Below are 15,110 nucleotides of genomic sequence, written 5' to 3' on the forward strand. Positions count from 1 at the left end.
GGGTAGTGTCTCAGTAGGGTAGGGTCTCAGTGGGGTAGTGTCTCAGTGGGCAGTGTCTCAGTGGGCAGTGTCTCAGTGGTCAGTGTCTCAGTGGGCAGTGTCTCAGTGGGTACTGTCTCAGTGGGTAGTGTCTCAGTGGGTAGTGTCTCAGTGGGGTAGTGTCTCAGTGGGGTAGTGTCTCAGTGGGTAGTGTCTCAGTGGGGTAGTGTCTCGGTGGGGTGGTGTCTCAATGGGGTGGTGTCTCAGTGGGTAGTGTCTCAGTGGGGCAGTGTCTCGGTGGGGCAGTGTCTCGGTGGGGCAGTGTCTCGGTGGGGCAGTGTCTCGGTGGGGCAGTGTCTCAGTGGGTAGTGTCTCAGTGGGGTAGTGTCTCAGTGGGGTAGTGTCTCAGTGGGTAGTGTCTCAGTGGGTTGGTGTCTCAGTGGGTAGTGTCTCCTTGGGGTAGTGTCTCAGTGGATCGTGTCTCAGTGGGTAGTGTCTCGGGGGGTAGTGTCTCAGTGGGTAGTGTCTCCTTGGGATAGTGTCTCAGTGGATAGTGTCTCAGTGGGTAGTGTCTCGGGGGGGTAGTGTCTCAGTGGATAGTGTCTCGGTGGGTAGTGTCTCGGTGGGTAGTGTCTCGGTGGGTAGTCTCTCAGTGGGGTAGTGTCTCGATGGGTTAGTGTCTCAGTGGGTTTAGTGTCTCAGTGGGGTATTGTCTCAGTGGGGTATTGTCTCAGTGGGGTATTGTCTCAGTGGGGTAGTGTCTCAGTGGGTAGTGTCTCAGTGGGGTAGTGTCTCAGTGGGTAGTGTCTCAGTGGATAGTGTCTCAGTGGGTAGTGTCTCGGGGGGGTAGTGTCTCGGGGGGGTAGTGTCTCAGTGGGTAGTGTCTCGGTGGGGTAGTCTCTCAGTGGGTAGTGTCTCGGTGGGTAGTGTCTCGGTGGGTACTGTCTCAGTGGGGTATTGTCTCAGTGGGGTAGTGTCTCAGTGGGTAGTGTCTCAGTGGGTAGTGTCTCAGTGGGTAGTGTCTCGGTGGGGTAGTGTCTCAGTGGGGTATTGTCTCAGTGGGGTAGTGTCTCAGTGGGTAGTCTCTCAGTGGGTAGTCTCTCGGTGGGTAGTGTCTCGGTGGGTAGTGTCTCGGTGGGTAGTGTCTCAGTGGGGTATTGTCTCAGTGGGTAGTGTCTCGGTGGGGTAGTGTCTCAGTGGGTAGTGTCTCAGTGGGTAGTGTCTCGGTGGGATATTTTCTCAGTGGGGTAGTGTCTCAGTGGGGTAGTGTCTCAGTGGGGTAGTGTTTCAGTTGGTAGTGTCTCAGTGGGGTAGTGTCTCAGTTGGTAGTGTCTCAGTGGGTAGTGTGTCGGTGGGGTAGTGTCTCAGTGGGTAGTGTCTCAGTGGGTAGTGTCTCAGTAGGGTAGGGTCTCAGTGGGGTAGTGTCTCAGTGGGCAGTGTCTCAGTGGGCAGTGTCTCAGTGGGGTAGTGTCTCGGTGGGGTATTGTCTCAGTGGGTAGTGTCTCAGTGGGTAGTGTCTCAGTGGGTTTAGTGTCTCAGTGGGTAGTGTCTCAGTGGGTCGTGTCTCAGTAGGGTAGGGTCTCAGTGGGGTAGTGTCTCAGTGGGCAGTGTCTCAGTGGGCAGTGTCTCAGTGGGCAGTGTCTCAGTGGGTAGTGTCTCAGTGGGGTAGTGTCTCAGTGGGGTAGTGTCTCAGTGGGTAGTGTCTCAGTGGGTAGTGTCTCAGTGGGTTTAGTGTCTCAGTGGGTAGTGTCTCAGTGGGTCGTGTCTCAGTGGGTAGTGTCTCAGTGGGTAGTGTCTCAGTGGATTGGTGTCTCAGTGGGAAGTGTCTCAGTGGGGTAGTGTCTCGGTGGGGTAGTGTCTCAGTGGGTAGTGTCTCAATGGGTAGTGTCTCAGTGGGTAGTGTCTCAGTGGGTTTAGTGTCTCAGTGGGTAGTGTCTCAGTGGGTCGTGTCTCAGTAGGGTAGGGTCTCAGTGGGGTAGTGTCTCAGTGGGCAGTGTCTCAGTGGGCAGTGTCTCAGTGGGCAGTGTTTCAGTGGGGAGTGTCTCAGTGGGCAGTGTCTCAGTGGGGTATTGTCTCAGTGGGGTAGTGTCTCAGTGGGTAGTGTCTCAGTGGGGTATTGTCTCAGTGGGGTAGTGTCTCAGTAGGGTAGGGTCTCAGTGGGGTAGTGTCTCAGTGGGCAGTGTCTCAGTGGGCAGTGTCTCAGTGGGCAGTGTCTCAGTGGTCAGTGTCTCAGTGGGCAGTGTCTCAGTGGGTACTGTCTCAGTGGGTAGTGTCTCAGTGGGTAGTGTCTCAGTGGGGTAGTGTCTCAGTGGGGTAGTGTCTCAGTGGGTAGTGTCTCAGTGGGGTAGTGTCTCGGTGGGGTGGTGTTTCAATGGGGTGGTGTCTCAGTGGGTAGTGTCTCAGTGGGGTAGTGTCTCGGTGGGGCAGTGTCTCGGTGGGGCAGTGTCTCGGTGGGGCAGTGTCTCGGTGGGGCAGTGTCTCAGTGGGTAGTGTCTCAGTGGGGTAGTGTCTCAGTGGGGTAGTGTCTCAGTGGGTAGTGTCTCAGTGGGTTGGTGTCTCAGTGGGTAGTGTCTCCTTGGGGTAGTGTCTCAGTGGATAGTGTCTCAGTGGGTAGTGTCTCAGTGGGTAGTGTCTCGGGGGGTAGTGTCTCAGTGGGTAGTGTCTCCTTGGGATAGTGTCTCAGTGGATAGTGTCTCAGTGGGTAGTGTCTCGGGGGGGTAGTGTCTCAGTGGATAGTGTCTCGGTGGGTAGTGTCTCGGTGGGTAGTGTCTCGGTGGGTAGTCTCTCAGTGGGTAGTGTCTCAGTGGGTAGTGTCTCAGTGGGTAGTGTCTCAGTGGGGTAGTGTCTCGATGGGTTAGTGTCTCAGTGGGTTTAGTGTCTCAGTGGGTTTAGTGTCTCAGTAGGGTATTGTCTCAGTGGGGTATTGTCTCAGTGGGGTATTGTCTCAGTGGGGTAGTGTCTCAGTGGGTAGTGTCTCAGTGGGGTAGTGTCTCAGTGGGTAGTGTCTCAGTGGATAGTGTCTCAGTGGGTAGTGTCTCGGGGGGGTAGTGTCTCGGTGGGGTATTGTGTCAGTGGGGTAGTGTCTCAGTAGGGTAGGGTCTCAGTGGGGTAGTGTCTCAGTGGGCAGTGTCTCAGTGGGCAGTGTCTCAGTGGTCAGTGTCTCAGTGGGCAGTGTCTCAGTGGGTACTGTCTCAGTGGGTAGTGTCTCAGTGGGTAGTGTCTCAGTGGGGTAGTGTCTCAGTGGGGTTGTGTCTCAGTGGGTAGTGTCTCAGTGGGGTAGTGTCTCGGTGGGGTGGTGTCTCAATGGGGTGGTGTCTCAGTGGGTAGTGTCTCAGTGGGGCAGTGTCTCGGTGGGGCAGTGTCTCGGTGGGGCAGTATCTCGGTGGGGCAGTGTCTCGGTGGGGTAGTGTCTCAGTGGGGTAGTGTCTCAGTGGGGTAGTGTCTCGGTGGGTAGTGTCACAGTGGGTAGTGTCTCAGTGGGGTAGTGTCTCAGTGGGTAGTGTCTCAGTGGGGTAGTGTCTCAGTGGGGTAGTGTCTCAGTGGGGTAGTGTCTCAGTGGGTAGTGTCTCAGTGGGTTGGTGTCTCAGTGGGTAGTGTCTCCTTGGGGTAGTGTCTCAGTGGATAGTGTCTCAGTGGGTAGTGTCTCGGGGGGTAGTGTCTCAGTGGGTAGTGTCTCCTTGGGATAGTGTCTCAGTGGATAGTGTCTCAGTGGGTAGTGTCTCGGGGGGGTAGTGTCTCAGTGGATAGTGTCTCGGTGGGTAGTGTCCTGGTGGGTAGTGTCTCGGTGGGTAGTCTCTCAGTGGGTAGTGTCTCAGTGGGTAGTGTCTCAGTGGGTAGTGTCTCAGTGGGGTAGTGTCTCGATGGGTTAGTGTCTCAGTGGGTTTAGTGTCTCAGTGGGTTTAGTGTCTCAGTGGGTTTAGTGTCTCAGTGGGGTATTGTCTCAGTGGGGTATTGTCTCAGTGGGGTATTGTCTCAGTGGGGTATTGTCTCAGTGGGGTAGTGTCTCAGTGGGTAGTGTCTCAGTGGGGTATTGTCTCAGTGGGGTAGTGTCTCAGTGGGTAGTGTCTCAGTGGGGTAGTGTCTCAGTGGGTAGTGTCTCAGAGGATAGTGTCTCAGTGGGTAGTGTCTCGGGGGGGTAGTGTCTCGGTGGGGTATTGTCTCAGTGGGGTAGTGTCTCAGTAGGGTAGGGTCTCAGTGGGGTAGTGTCTCAGTGGGCAGTGTCTCAGTGGGCAGTGTCTCAGTGGTCAGTGTCTCAGTGGGCAGTGTCTCAGTGGGTACTGTCTCAGTGGGTAGTGTCTCAGTGGGTAGTGTCTCAGTGGGGTAGTGTCTCAGTGGGTTAGTGTCTCAGTGGGTAGTGTCTCAGTGGGGTAGTGTCTCGGTGGGGTGGTGCCTCAATGGGGTGGTGTCTCAGTGGGTAGTGTCTCAGTGGGGCAGTGTCTCGGTGGGGCAGTGTCTCGGTGGGGCAGTGTCTCGGTGGGGCAGTGTCTCGGTGGGGCAGTGTCTCAGTGGGTAGTGTCTCAGTGGGGTAGTGTCTCAGTGGGGTAGTGTCTCAGTGGGTAGTGTCTCAGTGGGTTGGTGTCTCAGTGGGTAGTGTCTCCTTGGGGTAGTGTCTCAGTGGATAGTGTCTCAGTGGGTAGTGTCTCGGGGGGTAGTGTCTCAGTGGGTAGTGTCTCCTTGGGATAGTGTCTCAGTGGATAGTGTCTCAGTGGGTAGTGTCTCGGGGGGGTAGTGTCTCAGTGGATAGTGTCTCGGTGGGTAGTGTCTCGGTGGGTAGTGTCTCGGTGGGTAGTCTCTCAGTGGGTAGTGTCTCAGTGGGTAGTGTCTCAGTGGGTAGTGTCTCAGTGGGGTAGTGTCTCGATGGGTTAGTGTCTCAGTGGGTTTAGTGTCTCAGTGGGTTTAGTGTCTCAGTGGGGTATTGTCTCAGTGGGGTATTGTCTCAGTGGGGTATTGTCTCAGTGGGGTAGTGTCTCAGTGGGTAGTGTCTCAGTGGGGTAGTGTCTCAGTGGATAGTGTCTCAGTGGGTAGTGTCTCGGTGGGGTAGTGTCTCGGTGGGGTAGTGTCTCGGTGGGGTAGTGTCTCAGTGGGTAGTGTCTCAGTGGGTGGTGTCTCAGTGGGTCGTGTCTCAGTGGATAGTGTCTCAATGGGTTGGTGTCTCAGTGGGGTAGTGTCTCGGTGGGGTAGTGTCTCAGTGGGTAGTGTCTCCTTGGGATAGTGTCTCAGTGGATAGTGTCTCGGGGGGGTAGTGTCTCGGTGGGGTAGTGTCTCAGTGGGTAGTGTCTCAGTGGGTAGTCTCTCAGTGGGTAGTGTGTCGGGGGCTAGTGTCTCAGTGGGTAGTGTCTCGGTGGGTAGTGTCTCAGTGGGTAGTGTCTCAGTAGGGTAGGGTCTCAGTGGGGTAGTGTCTCGGTGGGGTAGTGTCTCTGTGGGCAGTGTCTCAGTGGGCAGTGTCTCAGTGGGGTAGTGTCTCGGTGGGGTCGTGTCTCAGTGGGTAGTGTCTCAGTGGGTAGTGTCTCAGTGGGTTTAGTGTCTCAGTGGGGTCGTGTCTCAGTGGGTCGTGTCTCAGTGGGTCGTGTCTCGGTGGGGTAGTGTCTCAGTGGGTTGTGTCTCAGTGGGGTAGTGTCTCAGTGGGGTAGTGTCTCAATGGGTAGTGTCTCAGTGGGTAGTGTCTCAGTGGGGTAGTGTCTCAGTGGGGTAGTGTCTCAGTGGGTAGTGTCTCAGTGGGTAGTGTCTCAGTGGGGTAGTGTCTCAGTGGGTAGTGTCTCAGTGGGTAGTGTCTCAGTGGGTGGTGTCTCAGTGGGGTATTGTCTCAGTGGGGTAGTGTCTCAGTGGATTGGTGTCTCAGTGGGGTAGTGTCTCAGTGGGTAGTGTCTCGGTGGGGTCGTGTCTCAGTGGGTAGTGTCTCAGTGGGTAGTGTCTCAGTGGGTAGTGTCTCAGTGGATTGGTGTCTCAGTGGATTGGTGTCTCAGTGGGGTAGTGTCTCAGTGGGTAGTGTCTCGGTGGGGTCGTGTCTCAGTGGGTAGTGTCTCAGTGGGTAGTGTCTCAGTGGGTAGTGTCTCGGTGGGGTAGTGTCTCGGTGGGGTAGTGTCTCGGTGGGGTAGTGTCTCGGTGGGGTAGTGTCTCAGTGGATAGTGTCTCAGTGGATAGTGTCTCAGTGGGGTATTGTCTCAGTGGGGTAGTGTCTCCGGGGTCGTGTCTCAGTGGGGTAGTGTCTCAGTGGGGTAGTGTCTCAGTGGGGTATTGTCTCAGTGGGGTATTGTCTCAGTGGGTAGTGTCTCAGTGGGTAGTGTCTCAGTGGGGTAGTGTCTCAGTGGGGTATTGTCTCAGTGGGGTATTGTCTCAGTGGGGTTGTGTCTCAGTGGGGTAGTGTCTCGGTGGGGTAGTGTCTCGGTGGGGTAGTGTCTCAGTGGGTCGTGTCTCAGTGGATAGTGTCTCAGTGGGTAGTGTCTCGGGGGGGTAGTGTCTCGGGGGGGTAGTGTCTCAGTGGGTAGTGTCTCGGTGGGGTAGTCTCTCAGTGGGTAGTGTCTCAACGGGTAGTGTCTCGGTGGGTAGTGTCTCGGTGGGTAGTGTCTCGGTGGGTAGTGTCTCGGTGGGTAGTGTCTCGGTGGGGTAGTGTCTCGGTGGGTAGTGTCTCGGTGGGGTAGTGTCTCAGTGGGTAGTGTCTCAGTGGGTAGTGTCTCAGTAGGGTAGGGTCTCAGTGGGGTAGTGTCTCAGTGGGCAGTGTCTCAGTGGGCAGTGTCTCAGTGGGGTAGTGTCTCGGTGGGGTATTGTCTCAGTGGGTAGTGTCTCAGTGGGTAGTGTCTCAGTGGGTTTACTGTCTCAGTGGGTAGTGTCTCAGTGGGTCGTGTCTCAGTAGGGTAGGGTCTCAGTGGGGTAGTGTCTCAGTGGGCAGTGTCTCAGTGGGCAGTGTCTCAGTGGGGTAGTGTCTCAGTGGGGTAGTGTCTCAGTGGGGTAGTGTCTCAGTGGGTAGTGTCTCAGTGGGTTTAGTGTCTCAGTGGGTAGTCTCTCAGTGGGTCGTGTCTCAGTGGGTAGTGTCTCAGTGGGTAGTGTCTCAGTGGGTAGTGTCTCAGTGGGGTAGTGTCTCAGTGGATTTTTGTCTCAGTGGGTAGTGTCTCAGTGGGGTAGTGTCTCGGTGGGGTAGTGTCTCAGTGGGTAGTGTCTCAGTGGGTAGTGTCTCAGTGGGTAGTGTCTCGGTGGGGTAGTGTCTCAGTGGGTAGTGTCTCAGTGGGTAGTGTCTCAGTGGGGTAGTGTCTCAGTGGGTAGTGTCTCAGTGGGTAGTGTCTCAGTGGGGTAGTGTCTCAGTGGATTGGTGTCTCAGTGGGTAGTGTCTCAGTGGGTAGTGTCTCGGTGGGGTAGTGTCTCAGTGGGTAGTGTCTCAGTGGGTAGTGTCTCAGTGGGTTTAGTGTCTCAGTGGGTAGTGTCTCAGTGGGTCGTGTCTCAGTAGGGCAGGGTCTCAGTGGGGGAGTGTCTCAGTGGGCAGTGTCTCAGTGGGCAGTGTCTCAGTGGGCAGTGTCTCAGTGGGTAGTGTCTCAGTGGGCAGTGTCTCAGTGGGTAGTGTCTCAGTGGGGTAGTGTCTCAGTGGGTTTAGTGTCTCAGTGGAGTAGTGTCTCGGTGGGGTATTGTCTCGGTGGGGTAGTGTTTCGGTGGAGTAGTGTCTCGGTGGGGTAGTGTCTCAGTGGGGTAGTGTCTCAGTGGGTAGTGTCTCAGTGGGGTAGTGTCTCAGTGGGTAGTGTCTCGGTGGGGTAGTGTCTCGGTGGGGTAGTATCTCACTGGGTAGTGTCTCAGTGGGTAGTGTCTCAGTGGGTAGTGTCTCAGTGGGGTAGTGTCTCAGTGGGGTAGTGTCTCAGTGGGTAGTGTCTCAGTGGGTAGTGTCTCAGTGGAGTAGTGACTCGGTGGGGTCTTGTCTCAGTGGGTAGTGTCTCAGTGGGTAGTGTCTCAGTGGGTTTAGTGTCTCAGTGGGGTCGTGTCTCAGTGGGTCGTGTCTCAGTGGGTAGTGTCTCGGTGGGGTAGTGTCTCAGTGGGTTGTGTCTCAGTGGGGTAGTGTCTCAGGGGGGCAGTGTCTCAGTGGGTAGTGTCTCAGTGGGTAGTGTCTCAGTGGGGTAGTGTCTCAGTGGGTAGTGTCTCAGTGGGTAGTGTCTCAGTGGGTATTGTCTCAGTGGGGTAGTGTCTCCGTGGGTAGTGTCTCAGTGGGGTAGTGTCTCAGTGGGTAGTGTCTCAGTGGGTAGTGTCTCAGTGGGTGGTGTCTCAGTGGGGTATTGTCTCAGTGGGTAGTGTCTCAGTGGGTAGTGTCTCAGTGGATTGGTGTCTCAGTGGGGTAGTGTCTCAGTGGGTAGTGTCTCGGTGGGGTCGTGTCTCAGTGGGTAGTGTCTCAGTGGGTAGTGTCTCAGTGGGTAGTGTCTCGGTGGGGTAGTGTCTCGGTGGGGTAGTGTCTCAGTGGATAGTGTCTCAGTGGATAGTGTCTCAGTGGGGTCGTGTCTCAGTGGGGTCGTGTCTCAGTGGGGTAGTGTCTCGGTGGGGTAGTGTCTCGGTGGGGTCTTGTCTCAGTGGGTAGTGTCTCAGTGGGTAGTGTCTCAGTGGGTTTAGTGTCTCAGTGGGGTCGTGTCTCAGTGGGTCGTGTCTCAGTGGGTAGTGTCTCGGTGGGGTAGTGTCTCAGTGGGTTGTGTCTCAGTGGGGTAGTGTCTCAGTGGGGTAGTGTCTCAGTGGGTAGTGTCTCAGTGGGGTAGTGTCTCAGTGGGTAGTGTCTCAGTGGGTAGTGTCTCAGTGGGTATTGTCTCAGTGGGGTAGTGTCTCAGTGGGTAGTGTCTCAGTGGGTAGTGTCTCAGTGGGTAGTGTCTCAGTGGGGTAGTGTCTCAGTGGGTAGTGTCTCAGTGGGTAGTGTCTCAGTGGGTGGTGTCTCAGTGGGGTATTGTCTCAGTGGGTAGTGTCTCAGTGGGTAGTGTCTCAGTGGATTGGTGTCTCAGTGGGGTAGTGTCTCAGTGGGTAGTGTCTCGGTGGGGTCGTGTCTCAGTGGGTAGTGTCTCAGTGGGTCGTGTCTCAGTGGGTAGTGTCTCGGTGGGGTAGTGTCTCGGTGGGGTAGTGTCTCGGTGGGGTTGTGTCTCAGTGGATAGTGTCTCAGTGGATAGTGTCTCAGTGGGGTATTGTCTCAGTGGGGTAGTGTCTCCGGGGTCGTGTCTCAGTGGGGTAGTGTCTCAGTGGGTAGTGTCTCAGTGGGGTAGTGTCTCAGTGGGGTATTGTCTCATTGGGGTCGTGTCTCAGTGGGGTCGTGTCTCAGTGGGGTAGTGTCTCGGTGGGGTAGTGTCTCGGTGGGGTAGTGTCTCAGTGGGTAGTGTCTCAGTGGATAGTGTCTCAGTGGGTAGTGTCTCGGGGGGGTAGTGTCTCGGGGGGGTAGTGTCTCAGTGGGTAGTGTCTCGGTGGGGTAGTCTCTCAGTGGGTAGTGTCTCAACGGGTAGTGTCTCGGTGGGTAGTGTCTCGGTGGGTAGTGTCTCGGTGGGTAGTGTCTCGGTGGGGTAGTGTCTCAGTGGGTAGTGTCTCGGTGGGTAGTGTCTCGGTGGGTAGTGTCTCGGTGGGTAGTGTCTCGGTGGGGTAGTGTCTCGGTGGGTAGTGTCTCGGTGGGGTAGTGTCTCAGTGGGTAGTGTCTCAGTGGGTAGTGTCTCAGTAGGGTAGGGTCTCAGTGGGGTAGTGTCTCAGTGGGCAGTGTCTCAGTGGGCAGTGTCTAAGTGGGGTAGTGTCTCGGTGGGGTATTGTCTCAGTGGGTAGTGTCTCAGTGGGTAGTGTCTCAGTGGGTTTACTGTCTCAGTGGGTAGTGTCTCAGTGGGTCGTGTCTCAGTAGGGTAGGGTCTCAGTGGGGTAGTGTCTAAGTGGGCAGTGTCTCAGTGGGCAGTGTCTCAGTGGGCAGTGTCTCAGTGGGGTAGTATCTCAGTGGGGTAGTGTCTCAGTGGGGTAGTGTCTCAGTGGGTAGTGTCTCAGTGGGTTTAGTGTCTCAGTGGGCCGTGTCTCAGTGGGTAGTGTCTCAGTGGGTAGTGTCTCAGTGGGTCGTGTCTCAGTGGGTCGTGTCTCATTGGGGTAGTGTCTCAGTGGATTGGTGTCTCAGTGGGTAGTGTCTCAGTGGGGTAGTGTCTCGGTGGGGTAGTGTCTCAGTGGGTAGTGTCTCAGTGGGTAGTGTCTCAGTAGGTAGTGTCTCGGTGGGGTAGTGTCTCAGTGGGTAGTGTCTCAGTGGGTAGTGTCTCAGTGGGTAGTGTCTCAGTGGGGTAGTGTCTCAGTGGGTAGTGTCTCAGTGGGTAGTGTCTCAGTGGGTCGTGTCTCAGTAGGGTAGGGTCTCAGTGGGGTAGTGTCTCAGTGGGCAGTGTCTCAGTGGGCAGTGTCTCAGTGGGTAGTGTCTCAGTGGGTAGTGTCTCAGTGGGTTTAGTGTCTCAGTGGGTAGTGTCTCAGTGCGGTAGTGTCTCAGTGGGTTTAGTGTCTCAGTGGGTAGTGTCTCAGTGGGTCGTGTCTCAGTAGGGTAGGGTCTCAGTGGGGTAGTGTCTCAGTGGGCAGTGTCTCAGTGGGCAGTGTCTCAGTGGGTAGTGTCTCAGTGGGCAGTGTCTCAGTGGGTAGTGTCTCAGTGGGGTAGTGTCTCAGTGGGTTTAGTGTCTCAGTGGAGTAGTGTCTCGGTGGGGTATTGTCTCGGTGGGGTAGTGTCTCAGTGGGGTAGTGTCTCAGTGGGTAGTGTCTCAGTGGGGTAGTGTCTCAGTGGGTAGTGTCTCAGTGAGGTAGTGTCTCAGTGGGGTAGTGTCTCAGTGGGTAGTGTCTCAGTGGGTAGTGTCTCAGTGGGTCGTGTCTCAGTAGGGTAGGGTCTCAGTGGGGTAGTGTCTCAGTGGGCAGTGTCTCAGTGGGCAGTGTCTCAGTGGGTAGTGTCTCAGTGGGTAGTGTCTCAGTGGGTTTAGTGTCTCAGTGGGTAGTGTCTCAGTGCGGTAGTGTCTCAGTGGGTTTAGTGTCTCAGTGGGTAGTGTCTCAGTGGGTCGTGTCTCAGTAGGGTAGGGTCTCAGTGGGGTAGTGTCTCAGTGGGCAGTGTCTCAGTGGGCAGTGTCTCAGTGGGTAGTGTCTCAGTGGGCAGTGTCTCAGTGGGTAGTGTCTCAGTGGGGTAGTGTCTTAGTGGGTTTAGTGTCTCAGTGGAGTAGTGTCTCGGTGGGGTATTGTCTCGGTGGGGTAGTGTCTCAGTGGGGTAGTGTCTCAGTGGGTAGTGTCTCAGTGGGGTAGTGTCTCAGTGGGTAGTGTCTCAGTGGGGTAGTGTCTCAGTGGGGTAGTGTCTCAGTGGGTCGTGTCTCGGTGGGGTATTGTCTCAGTGGGGTAGTGTCTCAGTGGGGTGGTGTCTCAGTGGGTAGTGTCTCAGTGGGTCGTGTCTCGGTGGGGTATTGTCTCAGTGGGGTGGTGTCTCAGTGGGTAGTGTCTCAGTGGGTAGTGTCTCAGTGGGTAGTGTTTCGGTGGAGTAGTGTCTCGGTGGGGTAGTGTCTCAGTGGGGTAGTGTCTCAGTGGGTAGTGTCTCAGTGGGGTAGTGTCTCAGTGGGTCGTGTCTCGGTGGGGTATTGTCTCAGTGGGGTGGTGTCTCAGTGGGTAGTGTCTCAGTGGGGTAGTGTCTCGGTGGGGTAGTGTCTCGGTGGGGTAGTATCTCACTGGGTAGTGTCTCAGTGGGTAGTGTCTCAGTGGGTAGTGTCTCAGTGGGTAGTGTCTCGGTGGGGTAGTGTCTCAGTGGGGTAGTGTCTCAGTGGGTAGTGTCTCAGTGGGTAGTGTCTCAGTGGGGTAGTGACTCAGTGGGTATTGTCTCAGTGGGTAGTGACTCAGTGGGTGGTGTCTCAGTGGGTAGTGTCTCGGTGGGGTAGTGTCTCAGTGGGTAGTGTTTCAGTGGGATAGTGTCTCAGTGGGTAGTGTCTCAGTGGGTAGTGTCTCAGTGGGGTATTGTCTCAGTGGGGTATTGTCTCAGTGGGGTAGTGTCTCGGTGGGGTAGTGTCTCGGTGGGGTAGTGTCTCGGTGGGTAGTGTCTCGGTGGGTAGTGTCTCGGTGGGATAGTGTCTCAGTGGGTAGTGTCTCAGTGGGTAGTGTCTCGGTGGGTAGTGTCTCGGTGGGTAGTTTCTCGGTGGGTAGAGTCTCGGTGGGTAGAGTCTCGGTGGGATAGTGTCTCGGTGGGTAGTGTCTCAGTTGGTAGTGTCTCAGTGGGTAGTGTCTCAGTGGGTAGTGTCTCAGTGGGGTAGTGTCTCAGTGGATGGTGTCTCAGTGGGTAGTGTCTCAGTGGGTAGTGTCTCAGTGGATGGTGTCTCAGTGGGTAGTGTCTCAGTGGGGTAGTGTCTCAGTGGGTAGTGTCTCAGTGGGGTAGTGTCTCGGTGGATGGTGTCTCAGTGGGTAGTGTCTCAGTGGGTAGTGTCTCAGTGGGGTAGTGTCTCGGTGGGGTAGTGTCTCAGTGGGTAGTGTCTCCTTGGGATAGTGTCTCGGTGGGTAGTGTCTCGGTGGGTAGTGTCTCGGTGGGTAGTGTCTCGGTGGGATATTGTCTCAGTGGGTAGTGTCTCAGTGGGTAGTGTCTCAGTGGGTAGTGTCTCAGTGGAGCAGTGTCTCAGTGGAGTAGTGTCTCTGTGGGTTAGTGTCTCGGTGGGTAGTGTCTCAGTGGAGTAGTGTCTCAGTGGGGTAGTGTCTCGGTGGGGTAGTGTCTCGGTGGGGTAGTGTCTCAGTGGGGTAGTGTCTCAGTGGGGTAGTGTCTCTGTGGGGTAGTGTCTCGGTGGGTAGTGTCTCAGTGGAGTAGTGTCTCGGTGGGTAGTGTCTCAGTGGAGTAGTGTCTCAGTGGAGTAGTGTCTCAGTGGGTAGTGTCTCAGTGGGTAGTGTCTCGGTGGGGTAGTGTCTCGGTGGGGTAGTGTCTCGGTGGGGTAGTGTCTCTGTGGGGTAGTGTCTCGGTGGGTAGTGTCTCAGTGGAGTAGTGTCTCAGTGGAGTAGTGTCTCAGTGGGTATTGTCTCAGTCGGTAATATCTCGGTGGGTAGTGTTTCGGTGGGATATTGTCTCAGTGGGTAGTGTATCAGTGGGTCGTGTATCAGTGGGTAGTGTCTCTGTGGGCAGTGTCTCAGTGGGCAGTGTCTCAGTGGGGTAGTGTCTCAGTGGGCAGTCTCAGTGGCTGGTGTCTCAGTGGGTAGTGTCTCAGTGGGTAGTGTCTCAGTGGGTAGTGTCTCAGTGGGGTAGTGTCTCAGTGGGTAGTGTCTCAGTGGGTAGTGTCTCGGTGGGGCAGTGTCTCGGTGGGGTAGTGTCTCGGTGGGGCAGTGTCTCAGTGGGTAGTGTCTCAGTGGGTAGTGTCTCAGTGGGTAGTGTCTCAGTGGGGCAGTGTCTCAGTGGGTAGTGTCTCAGTGGGTAGTGTCTCAGTGGGTAGTGTCTCAGTGGGGTAGTGTCTCAGTGGGTAGTGTCTCAGTGGGTAGTGTCTCAGTGGGTATTGTCTCAGTGGGTAGTGTCTCAGTGGGGTAGTGTCTCAGTGGGTAGTGTCTCAGTGGGCAGTGTCTCGGTGGGGCAGTGTCTCAGTGGGTAGTGTCTCAGTGGGTAGTGTCTCGGTGGGGCAGTGTCTCGGTGGGTAGTGTCTCAGTGGGGTAGTGTCTCGGTGGGGCAGTGTCTCAGTGGGTAGTGTCTCAGTGGGTAGTGTCTCGGTGGGGCAGTGTCTCGGTGGGTAGTGTCTCAGTGGGGTAATGTCTCAGTGGGCAGTGTCTCAGTGGGTAGTGTCTCGGTGGGGCAGTGTCTCGGTGGGGCAGTGTCTCGGTGGGGCAGTGTCTCGGTGGGGCAGTGTCTCGGTGGGTAGTGTCTCAGTGGGTTGGTGTCTCAGTGGGTAGTGTCTCAGTGGGTTGGTGTCTCAGTGGGTAGTGTCTCAGTGGGGTAGTGTCTCGGTGGGTAGTGTCTCGGGGGGGTAGTGTCACAGTGGGTAGTGTCTCCTTGGGATAGTGTCTCAGTGGATAGTGTCTCAGTGGATAGTGTCTCGGTGGGTAGTGTCTCGGTGGGTAGTGTCTCGGTGGGTAGTCTCTCAGTGGGTAGTGTCTCAGTGGGTAGTGTCTCAGTGGGTAGTGTCTCGATGGGTTTAGTGTCTCAGTGGGTTTAGTGTCTCAGTGGGTTTAGTGTCTCAGTGGGGTAGTGTCTCAGTGGGTAGTGTCTCAGTGGGGTATTGTCTCAGTGGGGTAGTGTCTCAGTGGGTAGTGTCTCAGTGGGTAGTGTCTCAGTGGGTAGTGTCTCGATGGGTTTAGTGTCTCAGTGGGTTTAGTGTCTCAGTGGGTTTAGTGTCTCAGTGGGGTAGTGTCTCATTGGGTAGTGTCTCAGTGGGATATTGTCTCAGTGGGGTAGTGTCTCAGTGGGGTAGTGTCTCAGTGGGGTAGTGTCTCAGTGGGGTAGTGTCTCAGTGGGTAGTGTCTCAGTGGGTAGTGTCTCAGTGGGTATTGTCTCAGTGGGGTAGTGTCTCAGTGGGTAGTGTCTCAGTGGGGTAGTGTCTCGGTGGGGCAGTGTCTCGGTGGGGCAGTGTCTCAGTGGGTAGTGTCTCAGTGGGGTAGTGTCTCGGTGGGGTAGTGTCTCAGTGGGGTAGTGTCTCAGTGGGGTAGTGTCTCGGTGGGTAGTGTCTCAGTGGGGTAGTGTCTCAATGGGGTGGTGTCTCAGTGGGTAGTGTCTCAGTGGGGTAGTGTCTCGGTGGGGCAGTGTCTCGGTGGGGCAGTGTCTCAGTGGGTAGTGTCTCAGTAGGGTAGTGTCTCGGTGGTGTAGTGTCTCGGTGGTGTAGTGTCTCAGTGGGGTAGTGTCTCAGTGGGGTAGTGTCTCGGTGGGGCAGTGTCTCGGTGGGGCAGTGTCTCAGTGGGGCAGTGTCTCAGTGGGTAGTGTCTCAGTGGGGTAGTGTCTCAGTGGGGTAGTGTCTCAGTGGGTAGTGTCCCAGTGGGTTGGTGTCTCAGTGGGGTAGTGTCTCAGTGGGTAGTGTCTCAGTGGGTAGTGTCTCAGTGGGTTGGTGTCTCAGTGGGTAGTGTCTCCTTGGGGTAGTGTCTCAGTGGATAGTGTCTCAGTGGGTAGTGTCTCGGGGGGGTAGTGTCTCAGTGGATAGTGTCTCAGTGGGTAGTGTCTCAGTGGGTTGGTGTCTCAGTGGGTAGTGTCTCCTTGGGGTAGTGTCTCAGTGGAT

The 15,110-nt window shown here is 55.8% G+C and overlaps 1 protein-coding gene across 1 annotated transcript in view; it reads left to right on the forward strand.

Moving 5' to 3' along the window:
• Positions 1 to 15,110, forward strand: part of LOC122545448 (sodium/potassium-transporting ATPase subunit alpha-2) — a 415,006-nt gene that overhangs the window by 229,488 nt on the left and 170,408 nt on the right. The gene's annotated exons all lie outside the window — the stretch shown is intronic.

The sequence above is a fragment of the Chiloscyllium plagiosum genome, unplaced genomic scaffold, assembly GCF_037043375.1.
Source record: "Chiloscyllium plagiosum isolate Xiang-an unplaced genomic scaffold, Cpla_swu_hap1 HiC_scaffold_40, whole genome shotgun sequence".
Taxonomy (NCBI): domain Eukaryota; kingdom Metazoa; phylum Chordata; class Chondrichthyes; order Orectolobiformes; family Hemiscylliidae; genus Chiloscyllium; species Chiloscyllium plagiosum.